This window comes from Giraffa tippelskirchi, chromosome 13, assembly GCF_054371585.1.
Source record: "Giraffa tippelskirchi isolate mGirTip1 chromosome 13, T2T-mGirTip1v1.2.pri, whole genome shotgun sequence".
Classification (NCBI taxonomy): Eukaryota; Metazoa; Chordata; class Mammalia; order Artiodactyla; family Giraffidae; genus Giraffa; species Giraffa tippelskirchi.
Genome location: NC_137287.1, coordinates 7839837 through 7857345, shown reverse-complemented (window position 1 = coordinate 7857345; position 17509 = coordinate 7839837). Strand labels below are relative to the sequence as shown.

At 49.5% G+C, this 17509-nt stretch overlaps 1 non-coding gene across 1 annotated transcript; it reads right to left on the bottom strand.

The window, feature by feature from the left end:
• Positions 1-3895: 3895 nt before the first annotated feature.
• Positions 3896-4002, bottom strand: LOC145533642 (U6 spliceosomal RNA). Its single transcript, XR_014074223.1, has one exon. It is a non-coding gene; the product is annotated as a U6 spliceosomal RNA (small nuclear RNA).
• Positions 4003-17509: the final 13507 nt, after the last annotated feature.

Genomic DNA, 17509 nt, shown 5'->3' with positions numbered 1-17509 from the left:
AAGACCCAGAGTCCAGGGTCATGGCCAGGGGCAGGCAGGAGTCAGCGCCTGGGTACTGTCAGTGCTCCAACTGCAATATAGATCTAGGGGCTCAGACCGTCCTCTAGGACACAGCTGGGGTATGAGGTCCATAGGAGGTGAAGAATTGGGGCTGCAGTCTCTGTTGGAAACCCAAAATAAGTGATGAGGAAGCAGGGATGGGAAGCTCGGTAGGCTGCCTGGGCCGTACCGTGGGGGGCAGGGCAGAGGGAGTTCGGGAGTCTGAGGCTGGGCTGGTCCTATGTATGCCCTGAGCTCAGCTCAGAAGATGTGGGATCTGGGACTTCCCTGGTGTTCCGGTCGGCTTCCCCGGTGGCGCTAGTGGTAAAGAACCCGCCTGCCAAAGCAGGAGACTCGGATCCATCCCTGGGTTGGGAAGATTCCCCTGGAGAAGGAAATGGCAACCCACTCCAGTATTCTTGCCTGGAGAATCCCATGGGCAGAGGAGCCTGGCGGGCTACAGTCCCTGGGGTCACAAAGTGTCGGACACGACTGAAGTGACTTCACGCTCGCACTCACGTTGGTGGTCCTGAAGAGGAAAAGTTAAAATTTCACATCACCTCCTGCTCCTTCTGCCTCTGTAACTCAAGTGGCTCCTTGGAAAGTCTGGATCACGTAGGTCACGTAGTCTCAGAAAGTGGGGACTTTGGCTGCAGCTTATCTCACCCTTGTCCTGCTGTTTGCAATTGCTTAGCCCCTGCAAACCTGCTTCATCCTGCCTGTCCGTGTAAAGGTCAGGCATCCCCCTCCCTTAGTTTAAACCAGCCTATTAGCAGCTAGTGTTGCCCACTACAGCCTGTCTATAAAACTCTGTAACCCCTTTGTTCGGGGCTCAGAGCTTGGAGTGTTAACTCCTCTGGGCGCGCCGGCGTAATAAACCTGAGTTCTCCCACTCTCCGAGTGTGGTGCTTGGTTTCTCGATTACTGGCTTCTGCAACATTTCTGGAGGCCCAGCGAGATTCCAAGCCCGCCAGCCCCTTGTGCCTCTGGACTGGTGGCTCAGTCGGGCTGGAGAGAAGGAACCCCGAGACAAACAAGGAGGCGCGCTACTTGACGGTATTCCGGGTTCTCTTTCGGACCAGTGTTCTGACCGACTCTCTGGATGGCTGAACTCCGACCGGACTCGGGAGAAGGGAGGCATTGTGATGGCCCCTGAATGATGGTGAGGGCGTGATTGCTGATTGAACAGAGCGAGAGAAATTTTTCTTTTCGGAAACTGCAAAGCCAATTCTTTTTGCATATGCAATTAAAAATAATGAGCTTGTTAAAAGGCCTGCCTAGGAAAAAGCTTGAAGTTAACCCTTTCCAGGTCCTTGAAATACACAGCCCACTTTGCCTGAGACCTCGGCCTTGGGCAAATTAGAACTTCAAGCAAAGAAAAAAAAGGAGTCAAAGAGATATTTTAAATCTCAAACAGAAAACTATAAGATCTCTGTCTGTCTGTCTGTCTGGATTTATGTATGTCTCAGTGTATGTCTTTTGTTTTTTTCTGATAATATTGTTGAAGTTGTAAATGAGTTCTAATTTAATTGGCCTAAAGAAAAGTAAGCACTTACAAATCAAACAATTCTAAATACAAGAAAAATTAACCTAAATAAATTTCAGATTCACGTGAACTGGGAAATATTCAATATTAAATATCTAGTATTAATGTTTGCTAATCTAATAAGGATAAGGATATAGGATGTATGCTTCTAATAAAGAAGGTATAAGAAATAAAATTACCTTTTATAAAGGAAAAGGAAAGTAGGTCTGACTTACAGATGGCTGTTACAGAAAGTGATTAAAAGGTTTGTGGAAAGTGGACCCTAAAAAAAGTTTTGTGCATAGTTAGGACTAAGTTTAAAATAAATTTAATTAAGTTTACCTGAATGAGTTTAAAGTAAGCTGGTGCAAAACTTGAATTTGGCCTTTCTCTCTGTTAAGAGGACATACTTTCTTCAGATGTTGAACTGCTTTTAATAATAGATTTAAGTTTCTTTACCTCTTAATTGATGTGTTCTGTATTTACCTTTGAAATCTTTCGTTAACTTTGGCTAAGTAAATAACTATTATTTCACAGTAACTTATATGATCCTACCTGACTGAGTGTTATAAACCCTTTTGACATTTATTGACAAAACTTCCTAAATAACTTGACTTCTAGCCATCTTTGGGATGCTTCAGAGGGCCCCTGAGACATCCCAAAGAGCTATTAAGCTACCTTGGTTCATTGGACATGTTAAATTACATGGGAAGTACTGTTAAAGGGGTGAAAAATCTTTTCAGGTTATACTGTATGGTTGATATTACTAATATAGATATCCTAAAATTATGTGAAATTCGTATAGTCTAATATGCCCTGATAAAATATGGTCAATTATAATTCTAGTTATCATATTAAAGTGTTATGACAAGGTTTCTTTGTCAACTGCAATAGAATCAGATTCTAAACATGCTTTCTATGGTTTTATTCTCATGCTTTTAGAAAAATACTGCTAGTTCTTCAAGATTTATGGAGAAGACTTTCTAAGATTAAGCAGATAAACAAATTTTGTTATTAACAGTAAGCTGGTACCAGACTAGAATTTGGTCTTCTCTCTGTTTAGAGAAAAAGTTTTCTTAGAATGCAGCTTTTGATAACAGATTATGAATTTCTTTGCCTTTAAGTGATTTATATTTGTTTTTAAAATCTTTTTGTTACTTTGCTAAAGTAAATAAGCATTATTTAAAATTATGGTACATGTAGACAAAGTTCATTCTGCTTCTACAAAAAAATAACCCCTCACGGTTAGACTTTTGCTATCTTGATGTCCTTAAAACATGGCAATAATCTGCTCCTAGATCAGGAAATTAAAAATGGACAAACAACAGCTAAAAACCAAAGAGCCAGGGCTACGGGAAATCCAAGATGGCCCCTTAGCTTTTCCCGGCTCCCTGACAGACCTCATTTTTATTTGATGGGATTAAGCCTTCCCTAGCTATAGAGTTACTGCCTTCAGAATGAGTTCTCCAAAAAAAGAAAAAATTATTTTTCACTGAATTTTAAATCCTAGTTTTGTTAATTAAGGTCTGTGCTTACTAAGACTCACTTCTGAGATAGTTCCTTGTTATGTTATATTGTTAAAAGTTTTGATTCAGTTATTAAAAAGGACACTATAAGATTGTTTCTAAAGCTTAAGTCAGTAACCAGTCTTTGGATAAAGGTCAGATGCTCCATGATGTACAACCAGGAGATTAACACTTGGCTATAATCATTTAACTGAGTCAGATGACCTGGGGTATACCGGGCTATACCCAATGAAAGTTCTTGACTTAAATTCTTGCTTGTGACCTTACTAATAACTGCTAGCTATATTATTTTCTTTTTTCTTTTCTTTTCTTTTTTTAATTAGTTTATTTATCTATTTTTTTTACTTTACAATATTGTAATGGTTTTGCCATACATTGACATGAATCCACCATGGGTGTACATGTGTTCCCCTTCCAGAACCCCCCTCCCACCTCCCTCCCCATCCCATCCCTCCGGGTCATCCCGGTGCACCAGCCCCGAGCACCCTGTATCATGCATCGAACCTGGACTGGCGATTTGTTTCACATATGATAATTTACAAGCTTCAATGCCATTCTCCCATATCATCCCGCCCTTACCCTCTCCCATAGAGTCCATAATACTGTTCTATATATCTGTGTCTCTTTTGTTGTCTCGCATACAGGGTTATCTTTACCAATTTACTAAATTCCATATATATGTGTTAGTATACTGTATTGGTGTTTTTCTTTCTGGCTTACTTCACTCCTGTATAATAGGCTCCAGTTTCATCCACCTCATTAGAACTGATTCAAATGTATTCTTTTTAATGGCTGAATAATATTCAAAAATATGGAACGCTTCACGAATTTGTGTGTCATCCTTGTGCAGGGGCCATGCTAATCTTCTCTGTATCATTCCAATTTTAGTATATGTGCTGCCAAAGTGAGCACTAGCTATATTATTTTCCATGTAGCTTGCTGCAGAAGATTATTTCTTATGTTACCAAATGTGTGACTGAGCCTGCCATAAAATGCTGATATGCAGTTCCATATGAGATCAATAATTGTAATAATGTAACTCTAGATATGGGAAAAAGCAACAAGAGGAAATATTTTCCTGGACCAAGAGGCTAGTAACATAGGTATGGTCCAGAGACTTTTGCTACTTACAAGGCCTGATCTACTGACAACACATTGAGTGGCCTGTCAATAGGATCTTTGTTAGACCTGGGAATGAGCCTTCCCAGCACCGCAGGACACAATGACCGTGAAATGCCCCCAAAACACGGTCAAATATGTGGCTATGAAGGGGCCCTGCTGACTGGAAGTTGGCCCTTGCCAGCTGCCTCTACAAAGATTAAATCGTGACCACTATAAGATGCTGACCTTCAACACCCTCTTGAAAGGAGTTCAAGGTGGAGACAAAAAATAAGATACTCTGTGCTCTGGGAAAACCCCGGAAAAACAGGCCTTCAGATTGTCAGATGTTTTCAGGTTAAGATTTTTGAGTCCAAATTCTTGCATCTTCTCATACCTAGAGAAACACTAATGTCAGAAACCAATGTCTGGACCTGGTTCTCCTGGCTAGCCCCCCAGCAGCTTTCCTACTTCTATTAATCTTTGGGCCATATATTTTTAACTTTCTTGTTAAGTTTCTCCAAGTAGTAGTATGACAAGAATATCCCCTGGCCAACACCCAGGCAATGCTAGAACAAGCTGCCTTATCATTCTGTGGACATTCATCTTCTTCTGTAAATGCACCCTGAGGTCCTCAGGCTATTCTGCCTTTGAGATCTTATACGGGAGACCACCAACAACTAGCTGACCTGGAGATGTCCCAACACCTCCAGGCCCTGGAAAAGTCTTCCGCCATATTGCCCAAGAAACCTTAGAAAGGACACCCATTCTTTTGGGCAGTTGGGTTCAGGAGATGAGGTCTGGGTTAAAGATTAGGAAAAACAACAACAACACTTCTGCCAGTTTGGACAGGCCCTCACATGGTCATCCTGGCAACCCCTACTGCTGTTCGAGTTAGGTGTCATCCCTTGGATCCACCGCACCTGAGTCAAGAAGGCAGGTGCTCTCTGTGATGAGGACACTCGGAAAGCAGTTCAGGACCCCAAAAACCTTAAGGTCCGGTTCCAAAGACAATGGCCCTCAACCACGAAGGACGCCAAGCCCTGCTCTAGTCACTCTGGAAGCTGACTAGTCAACACTCGGCAGAAGCTTGAGGATTCTTCAGCCTTGCTCCAGCCACACACTGGCAGCTGGCTGGTCAATGCACGGTGGAAGCTTGAGGATCCGGCTATCAAAATATCGATGGATTTTCATTGTCAACCCTGGCCTCTATCCCTAATCGGTATTACTGCTGTGCTTTTTGTTACAGGACCAACTAGACTCCCTGGCTAAGGTGGTTTTACAGAATAGAATACTAGACCTACTGACAGCTGAAAAGAGAGGACTCTGCCTCTTCTTGAATAAAGAATACTGCTTTTATGTAACGGAGAAGGCAATGGCACCCCACTCCAGTACTCTTGCCTGGAAAATCCCGTGGATGGAGGAGCCTGGCAGGCTGCAGTCCACGGGGTCTCGAAGAGTCAGACACGACTGAGCGACTTCACTTTCACTTTTCACTTTCCTGCATTGGAGAAGGAAATGGCAACCCACTCCAGTGTTCTTGCCTGGAGAATCCCAGGGACGGCGGAGCCTGGTGGACTGCCGTCTATGGGGTCGCACAGAGTCGGACACGACTGAAGCGACTTAGCAGTAGCAGCAGCTTTTATGTAAACCAATCAGAAATAGTCAGGGACATGGCCCAATAGCTAAGGGAACAAATCATAAAAAGGAGAGAAAAACTAGCTAATTCCTGGAGTAACTGGAGCAATATCTGGAGCTGGGCATAATGGCTTTTCCCTTGAACAGGTCCTCTCGTCATGCTTTTTGCAGCGCTCTTGTCTGGCCCTTGCATTCTCAATGCAGTTACCCAGTTCATAACCTCTTGGATTGAATCCATAAAGTTGCAAATGCTAATAGCTCAATATAGCCCCCTAAATGATGGTGAGCTCTGAATGTCCTACCAAAACATGAGAGGATGCTTTCTACAACGAGTGATAGAAGCATCAAGAGGGGGGAATGAAGAGGAAAAGTTAAAATTTTACATCACCTCCTGCTCCTTCTGCCTCTGTAACTCAGGTGGCTCCTTGCAAAGTCTGGATCACGTAGGTCACGTAGTCTCAGAAAGTGGGGACTTAACAATACTAAGAGCTGCAGCTTATCTCACTCACCCTTGTCCTGCTGTTTGCAATTGCTCAGCCCCTGCAAACTTGATTCATCCTGCCTGTCCGTGTAAAGGTCAGGCATCCCCTCCCTTAGTATAAACCAGCCTATTAGCAGCTAGTGTTGCCCACTACAGCCTGTCTATAAAACTCTGTAACCCCTTTGTTCGCGGCTCAGAGCTTGGAGTGTTAACTCCTCTGGGCCCGCCGGCGTAATAAACCCGAGTTCTCCCACTCTCCAAGTGTGGTGCTCAGTTTCTCGATTACTGGCTTCTGCAGAAGTCCAGTGGCTAAGGCTCTGTGCTTCCAATGCAGGGGGCCTGGGTTCGATCCCTGTTAGAGGAACTAGATCCCTCATGCTGCAACTAAATATCCCATGTGCCACAACCAAGACTTGGCATAGCTAAATAAATAAATACATATGTTTTAAAAAGAAGAAGAAGATGTAGGCCCGGCAGTGCCTCTGGGCAGACTGGTTCAGGTCTGGGTTCCCCACTGGGAGAGACTGGCTCTGGGGTGTTGAGAGACCTGGTGAGACTCTGCCCTACTGCTGTTCCCATCTCTCTAGGCCTTTCTCTGATTTCCAGTGGCTCGCTCTCTAAAGGCCTCCCATGTCCTTCAGGGCTGCAGACTCAGACACTGGCCTTGGTTCAGTCAACGCTAGGATCCGGGCCCCTCTGCTTAGCTGAAGAGCATCTGGAGGGCAATGCCCCTGCTCCAGGCCAACGACAAAGGCTCCCTGGCGGACCTCAAACCCCTGAGGCCGCCGCTCACCCCTCCCCAGCTCCCCTAGGGACTCAAGGGGTGCGCAAGCCACTCTCAGCTCCAGGTCAATGATCCCTGGGTCTCTTCTTTCCTCTCTCCCTCCCAGTTGTGAAATCTGCCCTCCCTGTTGGCACCTTCTCTGGGCCCAGCACCCAGCCTGTCGATCCAAGTCCCTGCTTGAGCCCAAGGGGGCAAGTGGAGGACACAGCTGCCTCGTGACACACAGCATAGACAGGAGCCTGGACAGCCTGGTGGAGGGGGGATGCGTGGGGGGTCTCGGTGGAGTGGGAAAGAGGGATTTCCAGAAGACTATCTTGTGTGACAGGTAAGGTGGGAATTGCATGGGTGAGGGTTGGAAGGCTGGTGAGGTCAGCCTGGAGGAGGGGCTGCCAGCAGACAGGGCAAGGGAGGGAGATGGGGGGTGGGACCGTCTTGGAGGGCATTGAAGGCCACTCTAAGTGCAGGCTGATCAAAGGGTTTAAGCATCCTTGCTTTAGAAACAGGGTTCCAGATATCAGAGAATGGTCGGCAGGGGGCAGTGTGTGGCTGAGATGCAGTGGGCACGGGTCCTGCCAGGGGAGGGGGGAAGGGGGCCACAGGCCAGGGGGTGGCAGCATCAGGCCTCTGCAGGGTGGGGTGACAGACCGGATGTGGAGGTGCTGGGGGCAGGAAAAGGAGGGGAGCTCTGAAGTCCTGAGCTCCTGTCTGGGGCTTGCTGACCTCCCTGTCTCCACAAAGTCAGGCAGCCCCCAGACCTTGGCTGCTGGAGGAGTGAATTGTTTCCAGCTGCTCTCATCTTCCCTGCTACTGAATCAGCCCCGGGGGGTTGCCAGGCACAGACTGCTCCAGGAGAAGGGGGGTGGGGAGTAAAAACTGCCCAGAGAATGGCTGCAGAGGACCGCGGGGCTGAGTCCAAAGGGCACAGCCAGACCACCTTTGTGATGGGAGAGGGGCAACCAAGCGAAGAATGGAGAGGAGGGCGGGGTAGGTCTGGGGTCCTTGCCCAGGCTTGGCCAGGAAGTTGACAGAGAGCCCAGGGTGGGCGGAGTTCAGGCTGGAGAGGTCCTATTGAGGAGATAGATGGGCTCTGGGTTGGACATTTACAACCAGCCACCCTTCTGTTTGCATTTTCTGGGACAAGAGATAAGTGGGCTCCAATTCAGGAATTTACAGCTGATTGCTCTCGGAAATGGAAGTAACAACAGGTAAATAGCCAGGGTAAAAAACCGGGTAAATAGCCAGTCTTTGTCTCTTGTTAACATCTAAAGGCAATAATCATGGCAAGGACAAAGAGAGGCCAAACCCTGTCTGAGTGAAAGATTAAGGGTTCTCCTCTTCCCCCTTTTTAGGATAAGGGAGACACTACACATGTGCAGAAAGGCTCCTTGGAGTCAAAAGTCTGAGGATAATTCCAGGCCATAATGAGTCTTGCTCCTCCCAGAAGCCTTCACTTCAAGATCCATCTTGGCTGACGGGTGCATGCACACCCCAGGGGAGGGTCCTGAGACAAATTAACCGTGGGGAGGTAGGGGGGAGGACAAAGCAAGATGACTGCCTGAGGGAAGACAGAGATCTGGAAAACTGCCCCCTTATAAAGGATTTAAACTTTCCAAAGTCTCAACTCTCTCTCTGAACTTGCCCGAGCATCTTTCTGGATGTCCTTTTCTTTTCAATAAAGTTTTTACTTTACTCTTTACCTTCTGCCTCCTCGCCTGAATTCATACTTGATTAGTCAGGCAAGGACTAGGGACTCTAGCCCTAACTGCTGGCTCCTGTGGTCCAGGGGTTAGGAGTCCAGGTCTGGGAGACTCAGTGCTCGCTTCAGGTTGCTGTTTACTGCTGCGTGTGCCCGAAATCACTATCTGCTGGCCTAACCCTGGACCCCCTGCCCCTCTACACTGCACCCCACCCCTACATGCTCACAGGGGAACCTGGGGGTTGGGACAGCCCTGCAGCCAGGGCTTGGCCCCAGGTCCGGACTCGCACAGCAGCCACTGAGTTACCTCTTAGGATCAAAGCAGGGATGGAGGATGGGGATGGCTGTGGGCAGCTGGGCGAGCCTGGGCGGGCCTTAGTCAGACTCTGGCACTGGGCCCTGCAACTCAGACCCTGACGACATAGGGGCTAAGCCCTGCCTTCATGCCTGCTATCCTAGAGAAGCGGCCCCTGGGAATGTGCACTCCCCACCCCAAAATGTGTGCCATCTGTCCATCTACCATGTCCCTGGGTTCCAGCCCTGAAGACCAAGAGCCCGCAGGTGAGAATGACGCCATCCATGGCAAGATCCTCTTAGTCTCTGGGCAGTTTTGACTCTCCCCTCCCTCCTCCACCTGCCCAGGTGACTCTGACTTCATCGTATGCATCGAACTCTGCCTCCCGAGGATGAACCATATTCTCATGAGACACCTCTGCTGGGAGAGCTGGGAGCACGAAAAAGTCTGACTCACTGAAAGAGCTGACTCATTGGAAAAAAAAACTCTGAACTGGGAAAGACTGAAGGCAGGAGGAGAAGAGGACCACAGAGGATGAGATGGTTGGATGGCATCACCAACTTGATGGACATGAGTTTGAGCAAGCTCCAGGAGATGGTGAAGGACAGGGAAACCTGGCGTGCTATAGTCCATGGGGTCACAAAGAATCGAACATGACTGAGCGACCGAACAACAACTTATGAGACAGCTCTGCTGGGAGAGCTGGAAGCATGAAAAATCCCAGGAATCCCAGGTTTGTCTAATTCCAGATTAATAACAGAATCTCTGGATGGCCTGGGGTAGGAGCGTGGAGGGCGGAAGAGCCTCATTGGCCAGTTGTCGGCCACCTCCATCTTTTCTGAAGGGCAGTCTGAGGGCAAGGGAAAGTCAAGTGCCCAGACAGGCTCCCAACCCAGAGAGAAAAGGTCATGTCTGGGGACCCTGGGGAAAACTGACCTGCCCTAGGAGAGGTCCCTGCAGTTTCATATCCCCCTCCCACCCTTCCTTCCAGCCTTGCACATCGACCAGCCTGGAACACCTCCCTGCGCAGCCTAAGTGGCAAGAGTTGGGTGAAGATGCAGCCCTGCTGGTCCAGAGGCCACCTCAGTGGAAGGAAATCTACCCTCAGCCCCACCTCAGGGCTGAACCAGGCAGAGCCTGCCAGGAATAGGGCAGAGCCTGCTAGGTTTAAAGAACCGACAGAGGTTGCAGGGGCGGCTTTGTGTTCAAGAAAAAGCATTGAGCTGAGGCCAGGTCTGAGTCTGAGTCAGCTCTGTCCCTTTTGCAGGTCCAGCCCTGAGCTGGGCTCAGTTTCCATTCTGAGGGATCTGGGTGGCTCCTGAGGCCCCTCCTGTTTGGATTGTCGGTGTTGCCAGCTCTCTGCGAGCTGGAAATCAAGGGAGAATGGCCAAGCTTGGCAGCTACTGAGGATTCCCTAACAATGGTAGGAAGGCCAAATTCCCAGGGGGGCCCAAGGGTATAAGGATAGCTTTCTAACAGGACCAATGAGGACCTGGTACAAGGAAGGCCTCAGTCTTGGCCCTGACCCCAGGGCAGATCTAGACAACCCCTTTCATTCCCCCTCATCAGATGGGTTCATGAAAGTCCTTTGGAAAGTCTTTTAGGGATGGCTGCATTGAGGCTGGGAAGACAGTGGGGCAGGGGAATTGAGAACTTCATCGGGTGAATGGATGACCAGAGTGGTCCCTGAGCCCCCTTCCCCAGCCCCCCCTGAGCCCTCATCCTCCTTGCCAGGTCCGTGTCCCTCTCTGATCCTCCACTCCCTCACTACACCCCTCCCAGCACCAAGCCCCTTCTCCCACACTGGAATTCCCTCCTTTCTGGAAGTTCTCCCACTTCTCTGAACCCCTACATCATCACCAAGCTCCCCCACTTTTGGAGCCTCCTCCCCCACCTCTCTGGGCCCTGGAGGCTGAGCTATCCTTGCACAAACCCCTTGGTGGCCCTGTTAAAGATCTCAAAATAAAAAAACAAGAACAAAAACAAAACCCTTCTCTAGTTGTGACCAGCCTGAAAGGCTTGAACCCGGGAAGTGGTCTCAAAGGCCAGTCCCTCAGCTGCAGCCCCAAGGCTCTGGGTTGGGGGAGGGGCAGAAGGGTTCTGGAAGAGTAACTGGCTCCCACCAAGCAGACAGCAGGCCTCTGGGGTGTCAGGCTGTACTGACTCCAGAAGGGAAGTCTTGGCCCCACCTGTGAAGAGGGTGGAGCAGGGCCAGGGCAGGCTCTGAGGCGCCCCCTGCAGGACGCCCTGGGTTCGGCCTCTCCATCCTCCCTTCTCTCCCCGCCCCAACCCCAGATAGGACGGTAAGTGACTGCCCCCTGGTGCTCTCCCAGAGATCCCCAGATACCTGACACCACCCACCAAGAATCTTCGGGAATCTCTGCCCAGGCCCAGAGCAGAAATAGGGGCAGAAAACCCAAGTCTTGGAAAACACTGACACCCCCTAGCCCCGCACCCCCCCATACCTCTGGTCCTGTTCTCCGCTCTGGGCCTCAGTCGCTGAAACAGCTCAAGCCTCCCTCCTGGAGCACCTAGCTCACTTCCTTGGTCAGCCTTTGCAGGGTCTGGGAGCCTACTCCACCTTCTGCTCCTTTGCTGCATGGGTGTCGTGTTACGAATCACACCGGCCCAAGGCAGTGTGCTGGGCACCTGCTAGCTGCCAGTCACACCTTAGCTTATTAAACCCTCATAGCAACCCTGTGCCACTGAGAGGCAGCAGAGGATTACAGCTGCGGTTGTGGCCACTGGTCACAGTGGGTTCAAATCCCCACCAGGACACTTACGAGCTGTGGGACAATGGGCAAGTTACTAAATCCATTTCTTCCTCTGCAAAATGAAGTTGATTATATGAATTAATACATGGGAAATGAAAGTCGCTCAGTCGTGTCCCACTCTTTGCGACTCCATGGACTATACAGTCCATGGGATTCTCCAGGCCAGAATACTGGAGTGGATAGCCGTTTCCTTCTCGAGGGGATCTTCCCTGGATTCTAGGATCAAATCCAGGTTTCCTGCACTGCAGGCAGATTCTTTACCAGCTGAGCCACCGGGGAAGCCAATACATGGGAAGCCTTTAGTTACCTATTTTCGAGTAAGAAACACTCATGGGAATTACGGGAAGATAACTTTGACCTTATTAAGGCATTAATAGGGAGATCACCCTTATTACAGGGTGAAATCACTGGTGATCCTTGTAAGTCAAAGTTTGAGGGAGGAATTCCCTGGTGGTCCAGGGGTTTAAGACTCCGTGCTTCCATTGCAGGGGGCACAGGTTCTATCCCTGGTCTGGGAACTAAGATTCTGCCTGCTTGCATCTCGGCCAAAAGAAAAAAAAAAAGTTGAAGGAAATATGAGGAAATAGTAACTGTTCTTTCAGTTCTGTTACAAAATGGAAGGAAATGGGACTTGAGCTTTAGAAAGTAATCTTTAGAGAAGATTTCCGTTCAAGACTAAAGACACTTAACGAGTTTAAATGATGTGAGGATGGATAGAGAGAAGCAATGGAGCAATTGATAATGGAGATTTAATTTATAATCAGGAACATAAAGTTCCAAGAAAGAAAAGAACAGACTGTGAGGGAATTCTCCGGTGGTCCAGGAATTAGAACTGGGCTTCCATTTTACAGATATGGAAACTGACTTCTGAAGGACTAAGGAACTTGAGAAGTTATGCCTCACAACTAGAACCGGATGGGAGAATTCAAATCCTAAACTCTTAAGCTTTCTACCACTGAGATCCCTTCATCTGGAAAATGACAGATGTTGCTGGGGACAGAAATCTCGCCTTTCTAAACAGCCAGTAGCCACACCGAAGTTGGTCTTCAATTCCTCACTCCAGATTTGACTCTGCCCCAGGCAACCCATCTTCCCTCCCAGCCGCAGATTACACAGCTCTAGGTTGGGAGATGAGAAGGGTGGAGATTGGGGTTGTCTGAGCTTCCTAACATTTCTGACATCCGCTTCTTGAGGGAAGAGCTCTGGCTGGTCACCGCTCAGAGCGGCCACCCCGGAAGTGTGGGGGAAAGAAGGGCGTTGAGTGGGAGGGGGTTTTGCAAGCGGCAGGGAAGGCTAGAGACCTGGGCTGGGGCCTGCCCGTGGAGGGCCCTGATGTCCGAGGCAGCAGAGTCTGGCCTCGGCGTCCTCCGGACCGTGGGGCCCGCGTGTGAGGTGATGGAACCCGGTGGCCAACCCCTTGAGTCCCGCCAACTGCTGGGAGGGTCAGGCAAGCAAGTGGTAGAGAGTGACCCCTGCTTTCTCTGCAATATGGGAAGAACGGAGACCTCCAGGGGCTGGTTCCAGAACCATATCCACGTAGGTTAGAAAGCATGGCGAACCCACCCCGGACTTGACAGGCTGCGTCGTTGTTCCAGAAGGGAACTCGGAGGGTCAGGCATTGGGTCGCGGGCCCCGCGGGAGCCCGAACCCCGCCCTTCCAAACCAGCTCCTTCGGCCGACCGATCGCGGCAACGGACAAGGCCCACAGAGGTCGCTAACTCCCTATAAGGCGATGTAATGCCCTACAGAGGCCTGGCCAGGTTACTCCGGGTGACAAAGGCCCGCGAGGAGGGCGGAGACGCGGGGAGGAGAGAGGGGAGGATGGAGAACGGAGGCGGGGTGGGTGTGGCTTAGGAAGGCCTGGTGGTGGGAGGAGAGCCCGGGCCGAGCGCAGCCGATGGGCTCGGGCAGCCGCCAGGCTGATCCAGGCGCAGAGCCCTAGCAACAGGCCGACCATTGGACGAGCGGGGCAGGCTGGCTGTGATTGGCTCTCGCTGCTGCCCGCCTTTGGAAGGCGGCCCCGTCTCCGCCTTTGCACACATCCGGGGTGGTGGGTGTGGCCTGGCCTGGCACCTTCGCGATCCCGGGTTGCCAGGTTCCCCTTGGCCTCCAGGGGCAGCGCCCCCGGAGACACGGCTGACCTGCGCGCGGGGTCGTGCGGTTCACCCACGGGGAATCGCCGGTGTCGACGCGCGCCTGTGTGCCCGCGCATAACTGAGGCCCCGGGCACACGCAGGGAGCGAGATCCTGCCCCCCGGGGCCCAGGTGTTTGCGGATAGGTGACCCGAGAGAAGCCCGAGGATGGTGCTCCCCGATGGGTTGGAGCTAGGCCGGGGCCGGCCGAGCTCCAGGGCCCTGCTGCCGTCTCGGGGTCTGGGCCCAGCCCGGAGCGCGCGAAGGCTTGCAGGAAGCCGAACCTGGCCGCATCCGGGTTTGGCTGCAGAGCCGGGCAGCGCCCGGCGGGGGGCAGCAGAGGACGGAGCCACAGAAGCCGGCCCCTAGGTGGCGGGGGTCGGGCCCCGGATGGATGCTGAGCTCTCCTAACTCCAGGGCCCTGCAAATCAAGTAATGAGGCAGGGGCGGCCAGACGAGTCGCTAGTGCATTGTTGAGTGCTTAGCCCTGAGGGATGGACCAAGGCCGTTTTGTTTTCTTGTCTTGGTTGTTACGGCGCTGTCACCACTGGGCTAAATACATTTTAGATCCTTAACTTTCAGGATATTGGCGGGGGGCGGGGGGTTGCTCCTTTTGCCTTTGCCCAGCAGTGTAATGAAGTGTGTGTCTGATTCTGAGGATCTGGACAGCATTTAGGGAAATTACAATGGAAAGGAATTCACCCACAGTGCTTGTAGTCAGCGACAAACTGCTCCCCCCTTTATAGGTGTTACCCAGCCATTATTTACTGAATATATTTTGTGTATTGAATGAACGTAATCCCTGATTTAGGTCAAAAGAATATTTTTCACTTGGTCTGCCCACTACCCTCTCCAACCTAGCACTCATCACTGAGGGACCACAACATTCCCCAAAAGGAATGTTATTTTTTAAAACTGAGCAGGGAAAACCACCTATAAACCGTAACACCTCCATATTTTCAAAGGCAAGGACTTTTGGAAGGCAATATGCTTTCATAAGGGAATCCAAAATGAGCTGTCAGTCGGGCTTTAAATAACTGAAGGGACCATCCAAACTCCCCATCTCAATTCTGGCTTCAGGAGGCTAAGAGCCAGTAAGCAGTAGGGTAATTTGTCCATCGTGGAGAATGCGTTAAAACAAGCCTAGATTCACTCTCCCAAGGTAGATCCAGTGTGAAGGCAGCCTCTCAGACATGATTGCGGGTTTCCGACAACTCTGGGAATGTGGTGGGCTGCAAGATTCCGCTGCCTAGGCCAGGCATCGGGGCAGAACAGCTGCTGAGCACCAGGACTCAACAAACCAAGTAAATGGTTGCTGAGTCAACACAAGAGCTGCGTGGACACCCACCTAGTTTTTTTTTTCCATCCAAGGGAAGGAGATGGGTGTGAGGAGGCAAAACACCTTAACCTAAATGACTAGTCAGAAAACAAGACAGTTCCCCTGGGTTAACGGGCAGGCCGCTTTGTCCTTGTGGACTTGGGTCACACAGACCCTGGTGCTGACTGCTGCTTAAGAACACCTGATTCTGAAGGAAGAGCCCTGGGCTGGCCATCGTTCAATTCAAATTCAATTCCATCTGAACCAATGAAAAGGCTAGATGGAGGGACAAAGAAAAATCTTTATGCAAGACCAAAAAAAAAAAAAAAAGTTCCCCAGAGATGGGAACAAATCAAATGACATAGGAGGAAACAAATGGACAAACCCACAATCTGGCACTTTCTGTAAGACCACCAAGTGGCCTAGTCTCTGGAAAAGTCAGTGTTACAAAAGTAGTGGAAGGAATAGAGGCTTTACAGAAACCTAATAATGAATTCCAATTGATCCATTTCGTATCAGAGGAGGGTGGTGAGAAAATGCTATCAAAGGCATTCTGGGCACGCTTTGGCGAGATTGGAGTATGGGCTGCTATCAGGAAATTACTGTGATTTCCTTAGGTGTGATGACAATGGGATCGTCCTAAGAGAATGTTCTTTTTAGGAGAAATATGCACACAGGGAGTGAAATGTCATTACTTTCAAGGTTCCACAAGACAAATATAAAGCAAGTGTCACAAAGCAGTGGATGTCTAGTTGTCACTGCACCGTTCTTTTCACTTTTTGTGTTTGAAATATTTCAAAATAAAAGGCTGGAGGCAAAGTCCCCTGATACCACCTAGCTATCCTTTGAATAGGATTAAATCTAATGCAAGAGGCAATTACTGGAACTACCAGTTCCAAAACATTCGCATTTAAAAACCACAAAGCAGGGAATTCTCCAGTGGGCCAGTGGCTGGGACTCTGCACTTTTACTGTCAAAGTCCCAGGCTCAACCTCTGGTCAGGGAACTAAGATCCCCAAAGTTACACAGTACAGCCAAAAAAAGAAAATCACAAGGCAGAACCTTGTTATGACCCACGGGTCACTTAAAGCTCAAAAGCAGCCAAAATCCTTCCATCTCAAACTGATTCCAACTGAGCCAGATTAGGGAGAGTGGTTCATTACCTGTGGGAAGGGAAATGGGTGGCTGGGAAACAGCCAGGAGAGACTTAGTGTTACCTGATGTTGCCAAACTGACCAGATAGTAATTTTTTTTAAGTTTCACGGGCAACATACTGTCTCTTTGCACTTTTTTTCTCCCCCTTTACAGCCCTTTAAAAATATAAAGCCAGGTATGGGTTAAGTATGCAGAAGAAATACCAAAAATCCTATGGGCTGTACTAAGGACTCAGTCGGTGTGACCCAGCCACTCTCGCCACAATTCTTCACTGACCACAGGTATCTGGTTAATCAGAGGTAGGGTTTGTGGCCATTCAGATCCAACCAGAGCTACCCATACCAGAACTGTAAAGTTCAAACCAGCAGCTAATTACTAAGCTGGTACACCACATTTTATTGCCGATTAGGCTGGAGACCACTAGGATTCATCAGCTGTTAGAAATCAAGATCAGTGTTACCCCAAGTAGTTTTCAGAAGGCCGATTCTCCAAGTCTGCTTTGAGAACTGTGCCCAGTCGGGAGCTGCCGTTCTTGGCCACTCAGATCAACGAGTGTGAGTCAACACACATCCGTCCCGCTGACCGGCACAGAGGCCAAAGCGTGAGGTCATTGCATATAAATAGAGCAGAGGGAAACTACACTCCCTCCACCAGGCAACTTATTTGCTACACTAAAAGGCTCCTTGCCACCAAGTCCCAACTGATGTCCCCTCCACTCCACCTGCAAAGCTCTATTTCAAGCAGGAATGGAAAGCCCTGCTCTGGAGGCCTGAAGCCAAGTAGATCATTCACTTCTTTACAATTACCCTCCTGCCCATCACCTTTACTGAATTCCTTCCCACAACCAGTTTTTTAAGTTCTAGAATCCACTGAGGAAGGCGGCCTCATTCAATGATAATGCAGGTATCACTCAACTCCTGCATTAGGAGAGCTTTCTTAACCTCAGCTCTTCGGGGCCATCCTTTCCCAACTACTCATCACTGTGATGGAAGGTCGCCCCTCCTGCCAATATTTCACGTATGAAATCTATCACGAGAGGCTGAATCC